At 41.3% G+C, this 20,521-nt stretch overlaps 1 protein-coding gene across 1 annotated transcript in view; it reads right to left on the bottom strand.

Annotated features, from left to right (window-relative positions):
* NKAIN2 (sodium/potassium transporting ATPase interacting 2) overlaps window positions 1–20,521 on the bottom strand; it is a 1,538,622-nt gene that overhangs the window by 808,547 nt on the left and 709,554 nt on the right. The window lies entirely within an intron of this gene.

Here is a 20,521-nt window from a genome sequence, read left to right as displayed (position 1 = left end):
GTGGGCCACTCTTATGTGTTTTGGGCTGCACGGCATCCCCTGGCTAAGAGAGCATATGAGTTGTTATTTGGTTGTAGTGTTAGGTGGTTAGGGGTGAGTGGTCTGAGATGGTCATGTTTTTTGGATTTGGTATTCCAGCAGGAACACCTTTAGGGGCATCCCCATTGGATAATAATACATCTGGGCAGTAACGATGTTGGTCAGCTTAAGGGCATTGACCTTATACTTAGGATCAAGGTGGATTTAGGTGAGGCTCAGTCTCGGTGGCCCATAGTGCATTTAGTGTGGTCTGACATTGTACCTAGATTTGTGTGGATGGGGTCAAGTGAGATAACGGCTCTGGACAGGGCGAGGAAGTAGATCAACTTTACTGTTTCTACGTTTGTATTGTCCACAGGCGGTTTTGCGGATAGGCATCCACTACTGGTGCTTCATAGTCCTTATTATTTCAGGAAAGATAGGATGTATCTTTCCGATTTAGGGATTGGTGTTTTCCTTAAGGGTATTTTTTGTTGTTTTGATTAGTTTCAAGTTGTATTACAATTTTAATTTTGGGTGGCTGGCTGTGGTTCTTCGAACCTGGCGATAATGGGAAGGCGCTACTGGCCAGCGGTCATGTGTAGCATAAGTGGTCATTGTGGGGCACTTACCCTTTTCAAAGGATGGTGCTTCTATGAGAAGTGGCCTCACTGGCTATAGTAAAGGATGGTGAGACCTTCATGACACAAGTTATGCTTATAGTATTAGATGGGGCATTTCAGTTGCTGCCATTACAGCAGGGATGTTTCAGTTGCCCCAATTTTGTTGAGATCTAGTTGACTAGAGCTGGCTAATAGTAGCGTCTTCCTTGTCCACCCGCTACGAATAAGGTCATTCTATTTAATAAATTAATGACCATTTAATCCAACGCAGTTTGTGTCAGTGTCTTTATTTTTGGTTGTTAAGCTAGCTTAAAGTATATTGTTAAGGTTCAAGCACAATAAATTAATAGACAATTTATACTCATCAGTTGGGCATCGATGAAGAGCTCTAGGAAATGTACAGTGAAAGATATATTGTCACAATTTCCAATTTATTTAATACATTGTCCACTGTACGTGTGCCTCTAGGCATGTGGATGCCATGATAGCTACTGTATACTTATCTTCAGTATATGGTAACTGTCTAAAGATATCAATACCATTCACAGCTGTTTATACACTTATTCAGGTCGTGGAACATTATAAGCTTATGCTGTACATCAGCTACCACATAGGGTAAACACACCAAATGTCTGTTCTTACATAACATCAACACATTATTTCAGATTTACTACAAAAGCTGTGACATTATCAGATTGTGTAACAAAAACAATGCAGATGTTTGCTTCAATTTGAAATAAAATATTTAGCATTATTGTCCCATGATGAGTACGTTATACTGTGATAAATTTGCCTGTGATGTAAAACAAGATACAAATTATCTCCACACTGAAATTCTCAGCAAAACCAAGGTGTTAAGCAGACAGCTGTGCTCATCATTTATTGAGATTGTTCCATCTCATAACATGTTCCTGGTTCTGGCCCTTGGGGGTTATTGGAACAAACAAATACAAAAACTTTCAGATTTCATCTGATACCATTTCAGTCTCTTTTTGTCCAAACATATCCAGGTGTTGGGTAAAACAAAAGGGCAAAAATGTTATGCCTGTTTACCGTACATGCAGCATTATCAAAATAAAATGTCACTTTATCCATTTTGTAGTAAATGTTTACAATGCAATCTGCAGCAAACCATTTAATAACCTTGATATTTATCTAATATGGGATATATATATATATATATATATATATATTTAATTAGCGCAGACGGGCGGTAATATATTCCTGCATGAAGCTTGCACTGGCATTTTAATATAGCAGACACTTAATGTCTAAAAAATAAATGTGGAAATTAACAAGTGCTACTGAGGTTAGATGACCTTGTTTTATTGATACATATTGTATAAAACATCTTCAAAATGTTCTAAATATGTGGTTCATTAAATACTTATCGATACATGTCTGTCTGGTAGATGTTTAATTATTTATGTATTCCCGTTGTATGTTAAGACTGCAGTAATGGAGGAGAACTAATACAACTGTTGTAAATTAGTGAATTCAGCTTGTAAAACATCTTGCTGTGGTATATATAGCTCCCATTACGTCTGACAAGCCAGCCTCCTGACGAAGTAACTACGAAACGCGTAGAGGCGGGGCTTGCCAGACGTGCGTCTTCTCCCACCCGGCTCACACATCCCGGCTGCTTCACTGCGAGTGACCTGACGGGTTCGGCTTACACCGGCGCGGTGCATGGTCCGGTCTTTGATTGTAGCAGGTTTGGTGGATTGCCTGGTGGATTGTTTTATGTGCTCAAACTGGCCCAAAGAGTGGGTCATTTATGGTACAAGTCTTTTATAATCCATGGAATGTTCTGCTTTTAATTTGTGTGTGTAATAAATTTATCTGCACTATGGGCGCATTCTCCTGATTTTTTCCTGATTTATATATATATGTATGTACAGGGCCACATTCAGAGGATGCAATTTCTTGATTTTTCGCAAATGGCCAATGTGTTTTCCATTGCGCATACATCTGAGTCACATTGTACTGTATGTGTGCCGTAGGGGTAATGTGGGGGTTTGTGCATCTGCAAGCATAACCCAAGTTGCCCATTACTTTTATACTGTACTAGCCACCTCAATTGTCATGCCAATGCATCTACTTGCCCTATGCTAGACAGGTGGTCTTCAGTATACCGCCGGCTGGGATCCCGGCGACCAGCATACCGGCGCCGGGATCACACCCTGTTAGATGAAAGTGATCCATCCATTTTCCATATACATAACTCAGAATTACATGGAGCATTTACACTCACAACACTCCTATGACACTCCCATGGTGTTCCCACTAGTCAGGGTGGTTTTGTGCTCTTGTATTGTTGCTGCCCATCTACTGCCCTTGAAGGCCCAATTTCACAGAAATAATGATCTGGACAAGTTCTGTATGACTCAGGATAGGATCCAGATATGCATAATGAGTAATGCATGCAAAATCTCCACATTTGCGCCTGTGAACAGACATATGCCCAACTCAGAATCAGTATGTATACAGTGATTGAAAAATAAGAGAAGATATATTTTTCTAGGGAGGCCTTTCATATGCCTGCTGTCGGGATCCCGGCGCTCAGCATACCGACGCCGGAATCCCGACAGCCGGCATACCAACAACTATTCTCCCTCTTGGGGTGTTCATAACACCCCTGGAGGGAGAATAAATAGCGTGGTGCGCATAGTGTGCCACCGTGCCCGCAGTGTAGCAAGCGCAGCAAGCCCACAAGGGACTGTTTTGCGCTCGCCCCTCTACCAGCATTCCAGCAGTCGGTATCCCAGCACCGGTATGCAGGGTGCCAGGATCATGACCGTCGGTATAATGTAGTACACCCATTTTTGTAATATGGTGTATACTTCTTGTCAGTTTTTGTTTTAGTGTAAATGCACTATATACTGTACAGTATACATTGCCAAGCTACCAGGTCAGCACATTGCAAGATCTTTAATGCTGGAGCCACAAACAGTATGTCAGTAGAAAGAAAGAAATCTGCTTTTTTATGCTGGGACTCTATTTTAAAAGCATCCAAAATACCTTCTAAGGACAAATATATTTGGACGCCTAACCATTACACAAACAGGGACTTTAATAACATTGTATTCAAATACATATATATATACTTTAATATGGAGTTGGTCCCCTTTTGCAGCTATAATAGCTTCCACTCTTCTTGGAAGGCTTTCCACAAGATTTTGGAGTGTTACTATGTGAATTTTTGGCAATTCATTCTGCAGATAATTTATGAGGTCAGGCACTGAAGTTGGACGAGTAGTCCTGGTTCACAATCTCCATTTCAGTTCATCCCAAGGGTGCTTGATAGAGTTGAGGTCAGCACTGTGTGCGGGCCAGTCAAGTTCTTCCACACTGAACTCATCAAACCATGGGGCATATGTATTAACCTGGAGAAGACATAAGGAAGTGATAAACCAGTGATATGTGCAAGGTGATAAAGGCACCAGCCACTGCTAATTTACATATTGGAGCTGATTGGCTGGTGCCTTTATCACCTTGCACTTATCACTGGTTTATCACTTCCTTATGCCTTCTCCAGGTTAATACATCTGCCCCCATGTCTTTATAGTCCTTGCTCTGTGCACTGCGAAACAGTCATGTTGGAATAGAAAAGGGCCTTCCCCAAACTGTTGCCACAAAGTTGGAAGCACAGCATTATCCAAAATGTGTTGGTATGCTGAAGCATTAAGATTGCCCTTCACTGGAGATAATGGGCCTAGCCCAAACCATGAAAACAAATTACAATTATCTCTCCTCCACCAAAATTCACATTTGGCATATTGCAGTCAGGCAGGTAACATTCTCCCAACATCCACCAAACCCAGCCTCACCCACCTGACTGCTAAACAGAGAAGTGTGATGCATAACGCCACAGAACACCTTTCCACTGCCCCACAGTCCAGTGTCGGTGTGCTTTATACCACTCCATCTGACCCTTAACATTGAACTTGGTGATGAGAGGCTTGCATGCAGCTGATCAGCCATGGAAACCCATGCCACAGTTTTTGTGCAACAGTAATGCCAGTGGAAGTTCAGAACTCTTAAGCTATGAAATCAGCAGAGCGTTGGTGACTTTTATGCATCATGCTCCTTAGCAGTTGTTGACCCCGCTCTTTGATTTTACGTGGTCTTCTGATTAGTGGATGAGTTGCTGTTGTTACTAAATGCTTCCACTTTCTAATGATATCACTTACAGTTGACCGTGGAATATCCAGCAGGGATGATATTTCCGAACTGTCATATTGGAAAGGTGGCACAGTGCCATGCTTAAAGTCACTGAGCTCTTCAGATCTACCTATTTTGTATTACAAATGGAGACAGCATGGCTAGGTGCTTGGGTTTATACACCTGTGGCAACGGGTCTGATTGAAACACATGATTTCAATAACTAGCAGGTTTGGCCAAATACTTTTGTTGGGTATGGTATGTTTTACCGATGCATAGTGTATCTAATGCTTGCATTTTTACCTAGGTGATAAAAGAGCTGGTGAAATGCAGTTCCATTGAAATTAATGTAAAACTCTCTAGCCATACACAATTTGCAAAAACTTACTGAAGTACAGTATAAAAGTATTGGGGTCTATGTACTTAGCCCTGGACAGTGATAAAGTGGACGGAGATAAAGTACCAACCAACCAGCCACTAACTGCCATTTTTCAAATGCAGTAACATGGCAGTCACAGTATGAGCTTATTAAGTGGTACTTTATTTCCATCCATTTTATCTCTCTTCAAGTCTTAGTACATAGACCCCATTGTTTCCAGAACACATAAAAAAATACAGAATGTACATGAATACATTTGTAAAATTTCACTGAGATTTGAGCTTCTGTAAGCAGCTGAAATATTCTACTTCTAATACACATATGTGGTACAAAGTGCATTTGGTTATATAGATGGTCCAAAGCATACTTACCTACTTTTGAAAAAGAATTTCAGGGAGATTGTGAAAGTAACACCTCCAGATGTATACATGCTCATCATGGCTACATCTGCGCTAAACTAACACTCTCGGCATGGCCTAGCAGTGCCGTGATGCTGCATTTGCCACTCCCATTCATGCGAATGGGGTGCTTGTGTCTTAGACGTGGTCGCGCCTAACAAGAAGTGATCATTGCAAGATGTAGCCACGATAAGCATGGCTACATCTGTATAAGCGTGGACATGTACTGCTACTGAGAGGCATGTCATAGAAATTACTTACATCCAAATGTAAATGAGCCCTAAAGTAGTTAGTAAGATCTTCTTGTTGATGAAAAGACTGATATTTTTAAGGGTTTGCTCGTGTGTTGTGTTTTAAAAGCGGTTCCATATAAATGGCCACAAAAAATCTTTATTTAAAAAAAAAATATATATATATATAGCCATAGGGATCATTGTGCCTCACAACCAATTCAGGGAAATGGCACTGATGATCCCATTTGAATGTATATACAGTACTGTGCAAAAGTTTTAGACAGGCTTAGATAAATAAATCAAATCAAATCAATATTTGGTGTGACTACCCTATGCCTTCAAAATATCATCTATTCTTTTAGGTACAATTGCTCAAATCCTTCTGTCTCTTCTTGTAATCCCAGACCGACTCAATGATGTTGAGATCAAAGCTCTGTGGAAGCTATATCAACACTTCCAGGACTCCTTGTTCTTCTTTACACTGAATATAGTTCTTAATGACATTGGCTGTATGTTAGGGGACATTGTCCTGCTGCAGAATAAATTTGAAACCAATCTGATGCCTTCCTGATGGTAATACATGATAGATAAGTACCTTCCTATATTTCTCATCATTGAGGACACCATTAATCCTGACCAAATCCCTAACTCCATTTGCTGAAATACAGCCCCAAACTTCCAAGGAACCTCCACCATGCTTCAGTGATGTGGAAATGATAATATGGCCCCCACAGAGCTTTTAACTCAACATCAGTAAGTCTGTCTGGGATAACATGAACCCACAGAAGGATTTGAGCAATCCTACATTCACAGAAGAACTGTGGTTAGTTCTCCAAGATATTTGGAACAATATTCCTGCAGAGTTCCTTTAAAAACTGTGTGCAGTTGTACCTAGAACTAATGTTGTTTTGAAAACAACGGTTGGTCAAACCAAATACTGATTTGATTTAGATTTCTCTTATGTTCATTCACTTTGCATTTTGCTAATTGATAAAAATGAACTATTAACACTTCTATATTTGAAAGCATTCTTACATTGCAGCATTTTTTCCACAATTAGAAACATTGTGCATGGCAGAAACACGCCACTGGTGGGACCAATCTACGTTACAAAGGTATATAAATAATAAATATATTCCGAGGGGACTTCGTCTATTTAAATCAGCATCATTCAAGGATGATGCAGAATTTCTGTCTAGCTGGAACTCCATACTTGATGACTGTTCGTTCAAACTTATGGAACATCTCATCAAATATAGGAGTGCAAAGGTCAAAACCATTCAGACTGAAATAGAATACATACAAGAACAACTAAAACCTTATGAGACAAGTATGGAGTTTTCAGAAAGAGATCAGAAAGTGAATAAAAAAAATTGAGGAGTATGAGCAATCAGTAATATCGACTAAAACAAAAAAACTAGAAAGAGACAGAGGGGACTATGAGACGGATACAGTAAGATCATACAATAGGAGACGTGACTATTCGAGATCAGTCACAAGGAATCCCAATAGGGACAATAGTGGACAAAATTACAGCAATGGGAGGGGGAGGTCGAGGAGTACAGTGGGGAGGTGGAGAGCCCAAAGAAATAGAACTCATTCCAATAGAAACAGTCCCCGAAGGGACCCACGGGGAATAGTTTTGGAGAATAAATACGAATGTCTAAGTAGAGACCAATACTCCCCTGCCTCTATAGCCAGAGGAGGAGCTAAACCCAAAAACCCCCCACAAGGTCAGGAGAACACTCGAGAAAAAGAACAGACACGTTTTTTAGAACAAAGTTCACACGAACTAAATCAACCCAACAGACCCAATATGAATTATACCAAAAGAGGAAGAGAAGGAGACATAGAGGATGTAGGGGAGGAGTACAGAAAAGGAAAAAACCCAAAGCAATACTAAACACCAAAAGTATCTTTAACTTATCCTCTAGGGAACTAACCGATTCAGAAAAAACCCTACTCAGCAAGGGCCTCAAATACGCACCTGCAAAAAAACCTAATCTTTTCAATTTATTTGTGGATCTGAATAGATTCACAAGAAATCTTAGCAGAAAACGGTATTTTGCAACCAAGAAATTAAAAGCTAAAAAAGATGTTGAAAATGTGTTGCCCATTATTCTGGATGAATCCGATAGGGAAACCATTGAGACTCTTGAAGATCTCCTATCAGAAAGTCATTGGGAGGCACACACTCCGGTTAAGATCTATTCCTTAGATGAATCCCAAAAAGAGAAAAATAGTAGACTTTTCAAGAAAAAGTCCGAATTCTATCCCCTTCAGTACAGGGGCCCATCCATAGTGGGGTTTTACAACACCACAATGGAAGACTTCAGAAAAATGTGCATTTCCGCTGAGCGAGACCAATTAAAAGACAACTTGAAAGCAGATGAGAGAAGGGCCCTGAAAACTCTCATGTCAGATAATAATCTAACCATAAAAATGGCAGATAAAGGAGGTGGTGTGGTGTTGCAGGATACAATAGACTATAAGAAAGAAGCCGATAGACAGTTAACAAACACATGCTTTTATGCGGTGTTACCAAGTAACCCTACAGCACAATTTCAAAAGGAACTCGAGGTGCTGTTGGATGGAGCTCTAGACAGGGGCGCAATATCCAAGGACACATATCAATTTCTTCTTCCCACACACCCTATTATACCAATTTATTACCACCTACCCAAAATTCATAAAACTCTCACTTCACCTCCCGGGCGACCTATTATCTCAGGGATTGGGTCTATTACTTCTAACCTGTCACACTTTGTGGATGCACACCTACAAGGGCACGTAACACAATTAAAATCCTACATAAGAGACACCACACAATTTCTGAACATGCTAAAAAATATTAGATGGAAGAGTACATATCAATTTCTCACATGTGATGTGGAGTCTTTGTACTCGAATATCCCGCATCAGAAAGGGATTGAAACCATCTCTAATGTACTCGACAGAGATCTAACCATCTCAGAACATCTGAGAACCTTTTTGGTTGCATCCATAAAGTTCATTTTAGAGCACAACTATTTCACATTTGCACATCAATATTTTTTACAGTCACGGGGCACGGCCATGGGGACCAGGTTCGCCCCGAGTTACGCCAATCTCTATATGGGTGCACTTGAACAGGAGCTCATTTGGGGGGCGGACCTTGGGGCGCACCTGGTCCTCTATGGCCGCTATATAGATGATTTATTTTTTATTTGGGATGGGGACGACAGCACTATTAGCACTTTTATCACTCATTTAAATGGCAATGATTATGGACTTAAATTCACCCATACCTCCCACCCCCACTCCATTAACTTTTTGGATATTGCACTCCTGTCTGTAGATGGCTGCATACATACTGAGACTTACTTCAAATCCGTTGACACAAATAACTTTCTTAAGTACAGTAGCAGCCATCTTCAAGCATGGCGCAATAACATACCCAAAAGTCAGTTCCTAAGGCTAAAAAGGAACTGTTCTAGAGAACACATCTACAAGGAACAATCTAATAAATTGTACTTGGCATTCCAGGAGCAGGGCTACCCTGACCATATCTTGCGGAATGCTCTACATGAGGTAGATTGTAGAAATAGAACCACCTTATTAGAAGACAAACAAGTTGCGAAATGCTCAGTGGGGAACAAGTTAAGTGATAACTGTGTGTTTGTTACACAATATAATACACATGCTACACAAATAAGAAAAATCATCTCTAAAAACACCCAATTATTGAAAATTGATCCTCTACTGGAATCAGAAATAGGTAAACGGATTAAGGTAGTATATAGAAGATCAGATACACTCCAATCCAAACTAGCACCCAGTATGTTTAAGACTAAGAAGAATCCAAACAGGGGCGAGAAGATCATTAATACCAAAAGCACACCTACTAAGGAGTCAAGCGTAAATATTAATTTAACAGAAGTTCCCCACTCTAAATGGTTAGGGACTGAACCTAATGGATTCTTTAAATGTGCTGCTTCCAGATGTCTAACTTGTAAAAATATAGATCACCGAAAAAAGTCTTATAGGTCTAGAACTACAGGTGAAGAATTCACCATAACACAATTTTTGAATTGTAATTCCACCTATGTAGTTTATCTGGTTGAATGTGGGTGTGGCATCCAGTATATCGGACGCACCATAAGGAAGCTTAAAGTGCGGTTTCTGGAACACAGAAGAAACATTCTTAAAAAGTGTCCCCTCCACCGTCTCTCCAGACACACCAGAATGTGTGAACATGGAGACATAGCCAACATTCGTATTACGGCTTTAGAACAAGTCAGAATTACCGATAGAGGCGGAGATCGCTTCACATTGTTAAGCAGGAGAGAAGCCTTCTGGATATTCCGTCTAAGGACGTTAGAACCATTAGGCCTCAACGAAAACATCGAGTTGAATAACATCTAGTATACCATCCATATGAAAGCATCCCTTCTTTAAAACAAGTCCACCAAATTCTTCTGGGAAGTTCCTTTATGTGCTCACTTCCTACATACTTCCTCTTTCTGCTCATTCAAACCTATATAATAACTGTCCCCTTCCCCCTTCCATTATTCTGGTGGCTTTGGGTGAGGTTTAGGGGTTGTAATTATTATTACTACATCTTTAATATGAATCTTCTATTTCACCACAAATAATACAGCTCCCGAGGTACTGTTTATTTTGGTCCGCTATCAATATTGAAATGGTTAACGGTCAGAATTACCTAACTAGGTTGAGACATACAGTTAATATTTCTGATGCATATAATATAAAGACAGAACCACCATGTGTGGTTTCCTTTTTTCCCCCCACTGTACTCCACTCCTCTCTCCCTTTTATGTCCAAGAAATTTATGATCTATTGGCTCATGATTTAATAATTTTTTATATAATTTATTAATTCTATATAATACCTGACTTTTTGGATTATAATTCATTTTTCATTTATATATTTTTTAGTATTTAATACTTCATTATTTCCATTAGTCTTCTAATTTTTCTTCTTTTTTTAAATCAAATAGTGATTTTGTATAAATTTATAAAAACTTAATTATGGAAATTTAGATCTTTATATTCAATATGGATTATTGTCTCTGTCCTCATTTTGTAATTATATTTTTTATATGAACTTGTATATATATTCCATAGCATCTCAGTGTGGTCTAATAAATATTCACTGAATATGTTTACATAATGTTGTGTCCTAAAACGTTTTTTATTGCGTATCTAAACGAAATTGTTAAAACAAACAAGGTCCAGTTTTCGTTGACACACTGCTGGTTTCTGTTCTACAATTCTAAGCACATAGAAAGAATTAAAAATAATCCTTCAGTTCTGGTGACCAATAAGGACTGACAAGTGGGTACAAAAAGAGACTGTAATCACTTCCAAGCTATACCTCTGAAGAAACCGCCCATTGTGGAGGCGGAGAAATGCGTCAGGTGACTTGCACAACTGTGGAACGCAGGTGGACCGCAAACCGGAAGCCGGAAGCACCGTAACCGGAAGTCGCGAACCGCGGCAACGCAGCGTCCCCTGCTACCCAGGATCTCCACACTTGGCTCTCTGTCTCCGCTCCTGACGTAGCCGAGCATAAGCCTGCAGGACACTGTGCCATACACACCAGGCACGGCCCCAAGAGAAACCGCCTCAGTGCGGCCAGCTATACGGAGGGAGACAGCTGCGGGACTGGCATACCACCAATTCAGCTACATCAATTGGTGAAGTATAAACAGGCGTTAAACATTCTCAGCCTTCTTCTTCTTTTATCCCGCAAAGTGCATTTGAGCCAGTAACAGCACTTAACTCTTATTAATCATTAAACAGCCACATGCATGCATGCAAGAGAACTAACAATATTAATCTGGGATAGTGCTATAACATCCTTTAAAGTCCCGGGACCCAGGACACAGTGATTACTATTAACTTTTTAAACTATTATGGTATTGTTGCAACTTGTTTTTTTAATTTGTCATTAGTTGCCGGTTATGGCAACCAAATAATTTATGTTGATTTGCTCTTTTTAGATAATATATATCTTTACCAATAAATGTTATTGATTTTTTACAAAACCAGCAGCTGTTGTATTCTAATTCCCCTGAGCGCCCACAATATTATTATTCCTTTTTTCCACACCTGCCTAATACGTTTGCACAGTATTGTATCTCTGATTTTCTTTTTCCCCAAAAAATATAAGAGCTATATAACGGGGAAGGAGGTAGGAGTGGAGGGGTAAGGTGCAATCAGAAAGATTTCTAGACTCTTCAGGGAGTCAGTGAGATTACTATTTTTCAGGGAGTCTCTCTGACAATCAGGGAGAGTTGGCAAGTATGGTCCATAGTAACCAGTAACAGTCTTCTCCTCTGTGCAGCAGTCCCCTTCACCTTCTGTGGCTGGCTACATATTGGCAATGATATTCTGTAAGATGGCACATGTGCATAAGATGGCAAAAATTCTCACAGTGCTATGGGAATATTTACTAAGGGGTACATTTACTAAGCAGTGATAATAGCGGAGAAGTGAGCCAGTAGAGAAGTTGTCCATGGCAACCAATCAGCACTGAAGTAACATCTATAAATTGCATACCATAAAATGATACAGAGCTTCTGATTGGTTGATGGGGAAATTTATCCACTGGCTCACTTCTCTGCTCTTATCACTGCTTAGTTAATGTACCCCTAAAAGTTGATTTGGGGGTCTATTTAAAATTGACCAGAATAGACCAACATCCCCACAAAATGAATGATAGTGTTTCTATTCCATATCGCTCATTTACAAAAAGTTGATTTTGAGTTCCATTCTGTTTTCGAAGGTGCACTGGTTTCTATTTGAAGTTCTATTTAAAGCTTTTAAAATGTTTTTTTCACCCTCAGTAAAAACCAAATATGGACTCAAAATGGACAAAAATATACAAAAACAATGCTATTGGCCAAAACGTCATATGCACTCTATTGCCCACAAACACCATCATTTCTGGGCTAATTTGCATATCCACAATTTTTTAAATCAATGTCGTTCCTTTACAAATCATGAATTATGCAGCCAGAGTGACCACATGCTTCTCTCCCAAGTGTTTTTTCCATCATATTGAGGTTTCAGACAACTTCACATGATTAAAAATCAAATAGAACTGGTTCTGATGGTTCTTTTGAAAATGGTGATTTTAGGTTGTTTTTTGTTTCTGTTGAGGTTCTATTTTCAAATTGACTGTTAGTAAATGATGCCTATGTGGAAGTACTGATGGTCTATTTGAAGCTCTACTGTGCGTGAAGTCGAATTTCTGGTGATTTGAGGGGATTTTCAGTCGGTTTTGCATTTAGTCAATTGATTGTCAAATTCAACACCAGATCACCTCAAAATCACCTCAAAATGGAGTGAAACTCCAAATTGACCTTTAGTGAATATACCCCTAAAAGTCTTTGCTTTGATTGTGCAGCCTTATCTTTCCAAAGTTATCACTGACAAGACAGTGCTGGCAGTAGAAGTGTTAGGTTCCTGGTGCTCAGAACAAGGGAGATGTTGCGTAGTGAGTCCTGAGCACCAGAATGTGACGCTGAAATAAGGTGTGGTGTGGAAATAGCCCCTAGCACCCTACCTCCGTTGTTTCACCCGTGTGGTCAGTTCACGCCTGAGTGACTATGCTTTCTTGGGCCCACGGCAGCCGCGTTTGAAGGGCGGATTAGGTCTGCCCAACTCCGATGCCCCCAGGTCTTAGATTGAGACAAGGTGTGAATCGAGACAGGATAATAACAAGGGAACCTCTAGCTAAAGCAAACAGAAGGCTAGGGGCTACTAACAACCCTAAAACTAAATATATGTGCGGCACCCCACCAAAGGAATAGAACAACAAAGGAAATGCTGTCCACTTGCCGACACAATACCGTTGTGTACCGGCGGTGACAGCACAAGCAGAACCCTCTGCAAAACACCAGAAACAAATTATAACCAAAGAATACTGCGGCCTGAGCCGACGGACGCGGCAAAGCCGCTACTCACGGAACCGGTACAAATACTGGCAAACGGACAGGAACCCCCAATGTAGCCGACACAAACTCTCAGAACTGGAGGACAGGCAGAATCCCAAACGACAGACCGGTGGACACCAAGAAGCCAGATATTTGACCAGGCACAGACAAAGCCACAGGACTCCTGGACAGGAACACTTCATGGCAGGATACAGGATCAGACACTGGAATCGACACTGGAATCGACACAGGAACCGATACTCAAAGCAGCTAGACAGACACTGCTAAACAGGAACTCAGGAACTGGCAGTGACTAGCTCAGAACTCAAGAACTCTGGAACCCAGGAAACCTGGAAATCTGGAAATATCACCAGCGTCTGTGAATTGCACTGAGCCAGCATATAACAGAGAGTCTTAATTAATTATGTCATGCAGCTGCCCTGCTGCACAACTGAGAGGTGCAATCAACAGACAGGTGAGGCTGAACACAAGGGAACAAGCTGCAATCACACAGACTCACCACTGGCAGCAAACAAGAATCTTCTTAAACCAGAGCAACGGGAAATCCTGGCCTGCAAGACTACTTATAAACATAAAATAGGAATGAACCACTACCTGTGGTTCATAACAGTACCCTCTCTTTAAGGGTGGGCTCCGAACACCCCATGACACCCACGGGGAACAGAAACAGAAGTATAACATAAAATACATAACCAAAAATGCAAAACAGGAATGAGCCACAGCCGTGGCTCATAACAGAAGGACCCTAACTTGCTGGCAGCAGTGTAGGTAGTGTCTGGGTGCAGGGTGTGTGGGGCCCATGTGCACCGCACACCAGGGATGTGCAGTGAGGTAATTGGTTCAGGAGCATACTTGCCTACCTGACCCTCTCCATGAGGGAGAAAATGCTCTATGTCACTGACCTAGGTTGGGGGTGTTGTGAACTCGGGGGTTCTCCCGATGGTAGGGGAGAGGAACCACAGTTGGGTCGGAACAGGGATGGCTTAATATAAGTCTTCTTCATACAGGACTCTGACAGCAAAGCTTGGTGAAAATATTAAAGAACTTTATTGCAGGAAGAGAGCAACACAATGTCACATAGCAGAGAAGGAACGTATGGGAAATGTCCAGGCATATAGGAGAACTTGTAAGCAATGCTGAGGATTCCAGGAAAAGAAGTACTTGTGAGTGTTGGTACAAGATAATAATGACTGAAGAACTTGCTAGTGATGTTTTTAAAGATACTGGTGATTTGAAGAACTGGTGAATGGTGGTTAAAGACTCTGACGATTTGAAACACTTGTGAGCGGTGGTTAAAGACACTGATGATTTGTAGAACTTGTGAACGGTGGTTAAAGACACTTATGATTTGTAGAACTTGAGAACGGTGGTTAAAGACACTGATGATTTGTATGACTTGAGAGCGGTGATTAAAAACACTGATGATTTGTAGAACTTGAGAGCGGTGGTTAAAGACACTGGCAACTTGCAAAACTTGGGAGCGGTGGTTAAAGACACTGATGATTTGTATGACTTGAGAGCTGTGATTAGCCCGCAGCACACGCTGACTCCAAGAAGCACTGGTGACTGGATTGCAGAGATACACACCAGCCGCAGTATACGCTGAACTGTGCAGCAACTGGCACCTGGAAGTGCCGGAGACACTGGGGTACGACTGCAGAGAGATACGTCGGGAACAAGAGCACTGGCATCCACGTCAGGGGAAAAGACGCCAGCCAGACGCCGGAGCCCGTGGACCACCGAAGGCAGAGGCCGCAACACAGACCAGCAGGCACGCAGGGGTAAGTGCGGTGAACGCCGCCTATGGCGTGTGACAGTACCCCCTCCTCTAGGAGTGGCCCCTGGACATTTTCCAGGTCTTGTTGGATGTCTGGAATGGAAATCCGCACCAGTCGGGGAGCCATAACTTCAGTAGCCTTGACCCAGCTCCTCTTCTCGGGGCCAAAACCTTTCCACTCCACTAAATACTGTAGATTCTTGTGAAGATAACGAGAGTCAAGAATAGCTTTGATTTCAAAGTCTGTTCCAGCTTCAGACTCTGCAGAGGTTGGCCTCGGGGACTTTAAATGGAACCGGTTTAAAATAAGGGGGCGAAGGAGAGAAACATGAAAGGAGTTTGGTATCCGGAGGTGGGAAGGCAATCCCAATTTGCAGACAACCGGATTCAGGACTTGTAACACGGGGTAAGGACCAATAAACTTTGGGGCTAACTTCATAGTGGGCACTCTTAACCGGAGGTTGCGGGTGGAGAGCCATACCCTGTCACCAACCTTGTATTGGGGAGCTGCTCGTCGCTTCCTATCCGCAAAGATCTTATAGCGGCCAGAGACTCTCTTGAGATTAGCATGAACTCGACTCCAAATTTGACTGAAGTGCCGAAGAGTAGAGGCTGCAGCAGGAACATCCTCCGGAGGACAAATGGGTAATTCAGGAACTTGAGGATGGAACCCATAATTAATGAAAAATGGGGACTCACCAGTCGAAGAGTGGTACAGATGATTATGGGCAAACTCGGCCCATGGCAACAGTTCCACCCAATCATCTTGCGAGGGAGAGAGATAAACATGGAGAAAAGTCTCTAAATCTTGATTGACGCGTTCAGTTTGCCCGTTGGTCTGTGGATGGTAAGCGGATGAAAACTTGAGTTTTATTTGTAAGGCTGTACAAAGAGCTCTCCAGAATCTTGCAGAGAACTGTACCCCCCGGTCAGAGACGACTTCCTGAGGTAAACCGTGCAGGCGGAAATGTTCTCGGATAAATAACAAAGCCAACTTGGGCGCTGATGGTAACCCGGTCAAAGGTACAAAATGTGCCATCTTAGAGAAACGGTTGATAATTACCCAGACAGTATTGTGACCCTTGGAGAGGGGCAATTCAGTGACAAAGTCCATAGAGATATGGGTCCAGGGCCTCTGAGGAATGGACAGTGGATGCAATAACCCCGCAGGAGGCAAACAAGGAATTTTGTGCTGAGCACACTGAGGACATGAGTTGACATAATCTTGAATATCCTTCTTCATAGTGTCCCACTAGTAAGACCTTCGTAGAAACCCCCACATCTTTTGAACTCCAGGATGACCGGAAAACTTGGAAATATGAGCCCACTGCAACAACCTTGGTCGAAATTTAGCTGGCACAGACATTCTCCCAGGAGGAGGACCCAGAGCGGTGGGAGCCGCCGACATAGAAACTGGACTGAGAATCAAAGCCTTCTCAACGGAATTCTCCTCATCCAAAGCTGTTAAGTAACGGGATAAAGCATCAGCCTTGGTGTTAAAAGTCCCAGCCCGGTACTTAATGACAAACGAAAACCGAGTAAAGAAGAGCGCCCATCTAGTTTGACGGGGATTCAAGCACTGGGCCGTCTTGAGGTACAGCAAATTCTTATGATCAATGAAAATTGTAATTAGGTGTTAAGCACCTTCCAAAAGATATCTCCATTCCTCCAAGGCAGATTTTATTGCCAAAAGTTCTTTGTCTCCAATGGTGTTATTCTGTTCCGCAGGAGAGAATTTGCGAGAATGGAAACCACATGGATGTAACTTCCCATCTGGAGCGTACTGCGAAAGCACGGCACCTATGCCTACCGTGGAAGCATCAACCTCCAAAAAGAATGGTTTTGAAAAATCTGGTTGCTGAAGTACTGGAGCGGACATAAAGGCTGCCTTTAACTGAGCGAACGCTGCTATAGCTTCGGAGGACCAATGACTTGGGTCAGAACCCTTCTTGGTTAGGGCAGTAATAGGTGCCACGATGGTAGAGAATCCCTTTATGAATTTCCGGTAGTAATTTGCAAAGCCCAGAAATCGTTGTACCGCTTTCAAAGAAAGAGGCTGAGTCCAGTCCCGGATGGCAGTGAGTTTCTCTGGATCCATACGAAGCTCCGTGCCCAAAATGATGTAACCAAGAGTAGAAAAAATGGGTAGTGAACTCTTGCGCAAAGAAAGTCTGCCCAATCAAACCCCTATACCTGCCCAAACAACAGGTGAAGATCAATGTAAATAAAAAGGGGAAAGGGGTATGATCAAAGGCGCCCAAAGTTGGGGAAAGGGATAATTGGGAAGGGATACACGATATACAAGGTGATTAATTTGGACAAAAAAATGACATGTGCAAAATAAATAAATGAAATTGGTTTCAACAATACTTGGTGTATTCTTCAAACGGGTCTCAATCAGAACGTCCGTCTATGATGAGAAGCCTCAATGGATATATAAAAACAGAGAAAATAACAGAAAAACCAATGTGTAGTAGGTTTAAAAAAGTCTGTAAGTCAATGGTGTCCAGAAGATGGAGCCCTAGTGATTGGGGAACTTGATAGCAGAAAGGACAGGGTCTCACCACCAATTCTTTCAAGAGTAGGGACGTACCAAGACTCACAGTGAGAAAGATGAGAGAAAGCACATAAAGGTATCTTTATCTTTTTCTGATCGATAGAAGGTACAGCGTACCTCACTCACATGTACAGCAGAAGATTTCCTCATATAATGGTATCTTTCAAAAAATGGATCCAACGAATTCAATAAAATGGTTCTTTTTAATGTTTGACAAAAAGTCAATTCAAAATAAAACAAATACAAAAGCCAATACGAAAACCTTATTTGTATGGTAACAGCGGGGGTGTGGGGAGAGAATGTTGATAAACTCCAAAAAACAAGAGGGTAGTCCGGAATTCCCTCCTTTAAATAAACCCCCCGTGTACCTTGCAAATGGTTTAAAGGTGATCAGGCTTAGGTCAATAAAAATCCACTCTCAGCATGCACCAACGCCGTTTCAACCCTAAGGTCTTTTTCAAGGTGTATGAGCTGAGAGGGGAGAGAAGCTATTTATCCTATAAAACAGGAAGTGGGAGGTTTGCAATGCATGTTGGTAATAAAATAAAATAAATCTACTATATCAAAATTCACAGTTTTCAGATGAATGTAACATGATGGATAAACTTAAACAAAGGTGTGTAAAAAGGAAGACAATATGCAGGGATTAAGGGGTTGTCCATGGTGGAATGAGTTAATGCATACGAGGACCGGAACTAGCCATGGTCCGCGATGCGTTCCACCTGAAACCGGAAGTTGCGCTAAACCGGAAGTGGCCGGGGACCGCGATGCGTTCCACCTGAAACCGGAAGTTCAGAAGTGCGTTCCACCGGGTCTGGAAATGCGGCTAAGCATTCCACACCTCCGGAACGGAATTCTATAATAGAATATGGAATATACTGTGGGTATATTGAGTATGCAACCAAACTAACAGTAATGTCATTGGGATAATCATGATTAACCTGAGATAGATGTTCTATACATGTCAGAATGGTACATTTCAGGGAAGATCAGACAAAATCATGAACATAAAAAAACAGTACATAATCATTAAAAAATCATTATAGATCATTATAAAAAAGAAGAAAATAATGGTACATATTTAAAATAGCGTATATTACCATGAGTTACATGAGAATGTTTTTTTCGTTATCAGGAATATAAAGAGAGCAGGTGAGAGATCATAAGAACCATTTTAATTCAAAATCAGAATTAAGACCTGCTGGTGTAAGTGTGTTTAAATTAAAGATCCACCGCATCTCTGCTTTAGCAAGGCGCCCCTCTGTGTCCCTATCTTTCCAGGTGGCTTTGACATGTTGTATGCCAATAAATGAAATGATGTGGGAACTGGAGGAGTTGTGTTTTTTTAAAAAATGTTCAGACAATGTATGAGTAGTTACCCCTTTTTTGATGTTTCGTAAATGTTCAGCGAGACGTGTCATAAGTGATCTTCCTGTTCTTCCTATATAGACTAAACCACAACTACATTTAATGTAGTATACCACATTTGTAGTGTGGCAAGTGATGAAGTCATTTATGAGATATTTTTTGTTGTTATGCGTAAATTCAGTATATTTCGAGGTCATTGCTGGTATAGACCTACAGACTAAACAGGTCCCACATCGGTGGAATCCTTTTGTCCGGATGGGATTAATAGGTTCAAAAGGGAGGGAGCTTTTGACCAAGGAATTTTTTAGATTATTACTTCTTCTGTATATGAACTTGGGTTTGTCGGGTATTATATTCCTTAAAACGGGATCCCTTTGTAATAGGTGCCAGTGTCTTTTGATGATCTGCTCCTGTTTTTTGTAATCAGAGCTGAATCCAGAGATAAAGGCCAGTTCACTATTATTTTCCTTGTTTATGCGGTGTGGTTCCAGGATGTCCTTCCTTTCTATATTTTCCACCTCACGTTCAGCTTTCTCTAATAGTGCTTTATCATAGCCTTTATCTAAAAATTTCTTTTTCATGATGTTCTTTTGAATCTGATAATCACATTTATCACTACAGTTCCTTTTTAATCGTATGAACTGTCCTTTAGGGATGCCCTTTAACCAATTGGGATGGTGTTGGCTATTGTATGGAATTAAGCTGTTGCAATCAGTTGGTTTTGAGTACCCTTTGGTAAATATATTATTGTCTTTAATGAAAATAGTCAAATCAAGGAAGTTGATGCTTTCCTGACTAATGGTGAAGGTTAGTTGGATATTCAAAAGGTTGGAATTTAGGGAAGAACAAAAGTTATTTAGCTCTGAACGATCTCCACTCCAAATGAACAGAATATCATCGATGTATCGGCACCAGGACACCAAGTTCGCACCGGCCAGAGAACCATTCCAAATAGTGTCCTCCTCCCATCTTGCCATAAATAGATTTGCATAGCTCGGTGCGAACTTGGTGCCCATTGCTGTGCCGACCTTCTGAAGGAAA

This window comes from Pseudophryne corroboree, chromosome 4, assembly GCF_028390025.1.
Source record: "Pseudophryne corroboree isolate aPseCor3 chromosome 4, aPseCor3.hap2, whole genome shotgun sequence".
Lineage (NCBI taxonomy): Eukaryota > Metazoa > Chordata > Amphibia > Anura > Myobatrachidae > Pseudophryne > Pseudophryne corroboree.
The sequence above is the reverse complement of the archived record's forward strand: the minus strand, read 5'-3'. Positions and strand labels throughout refer to the sequence as shown.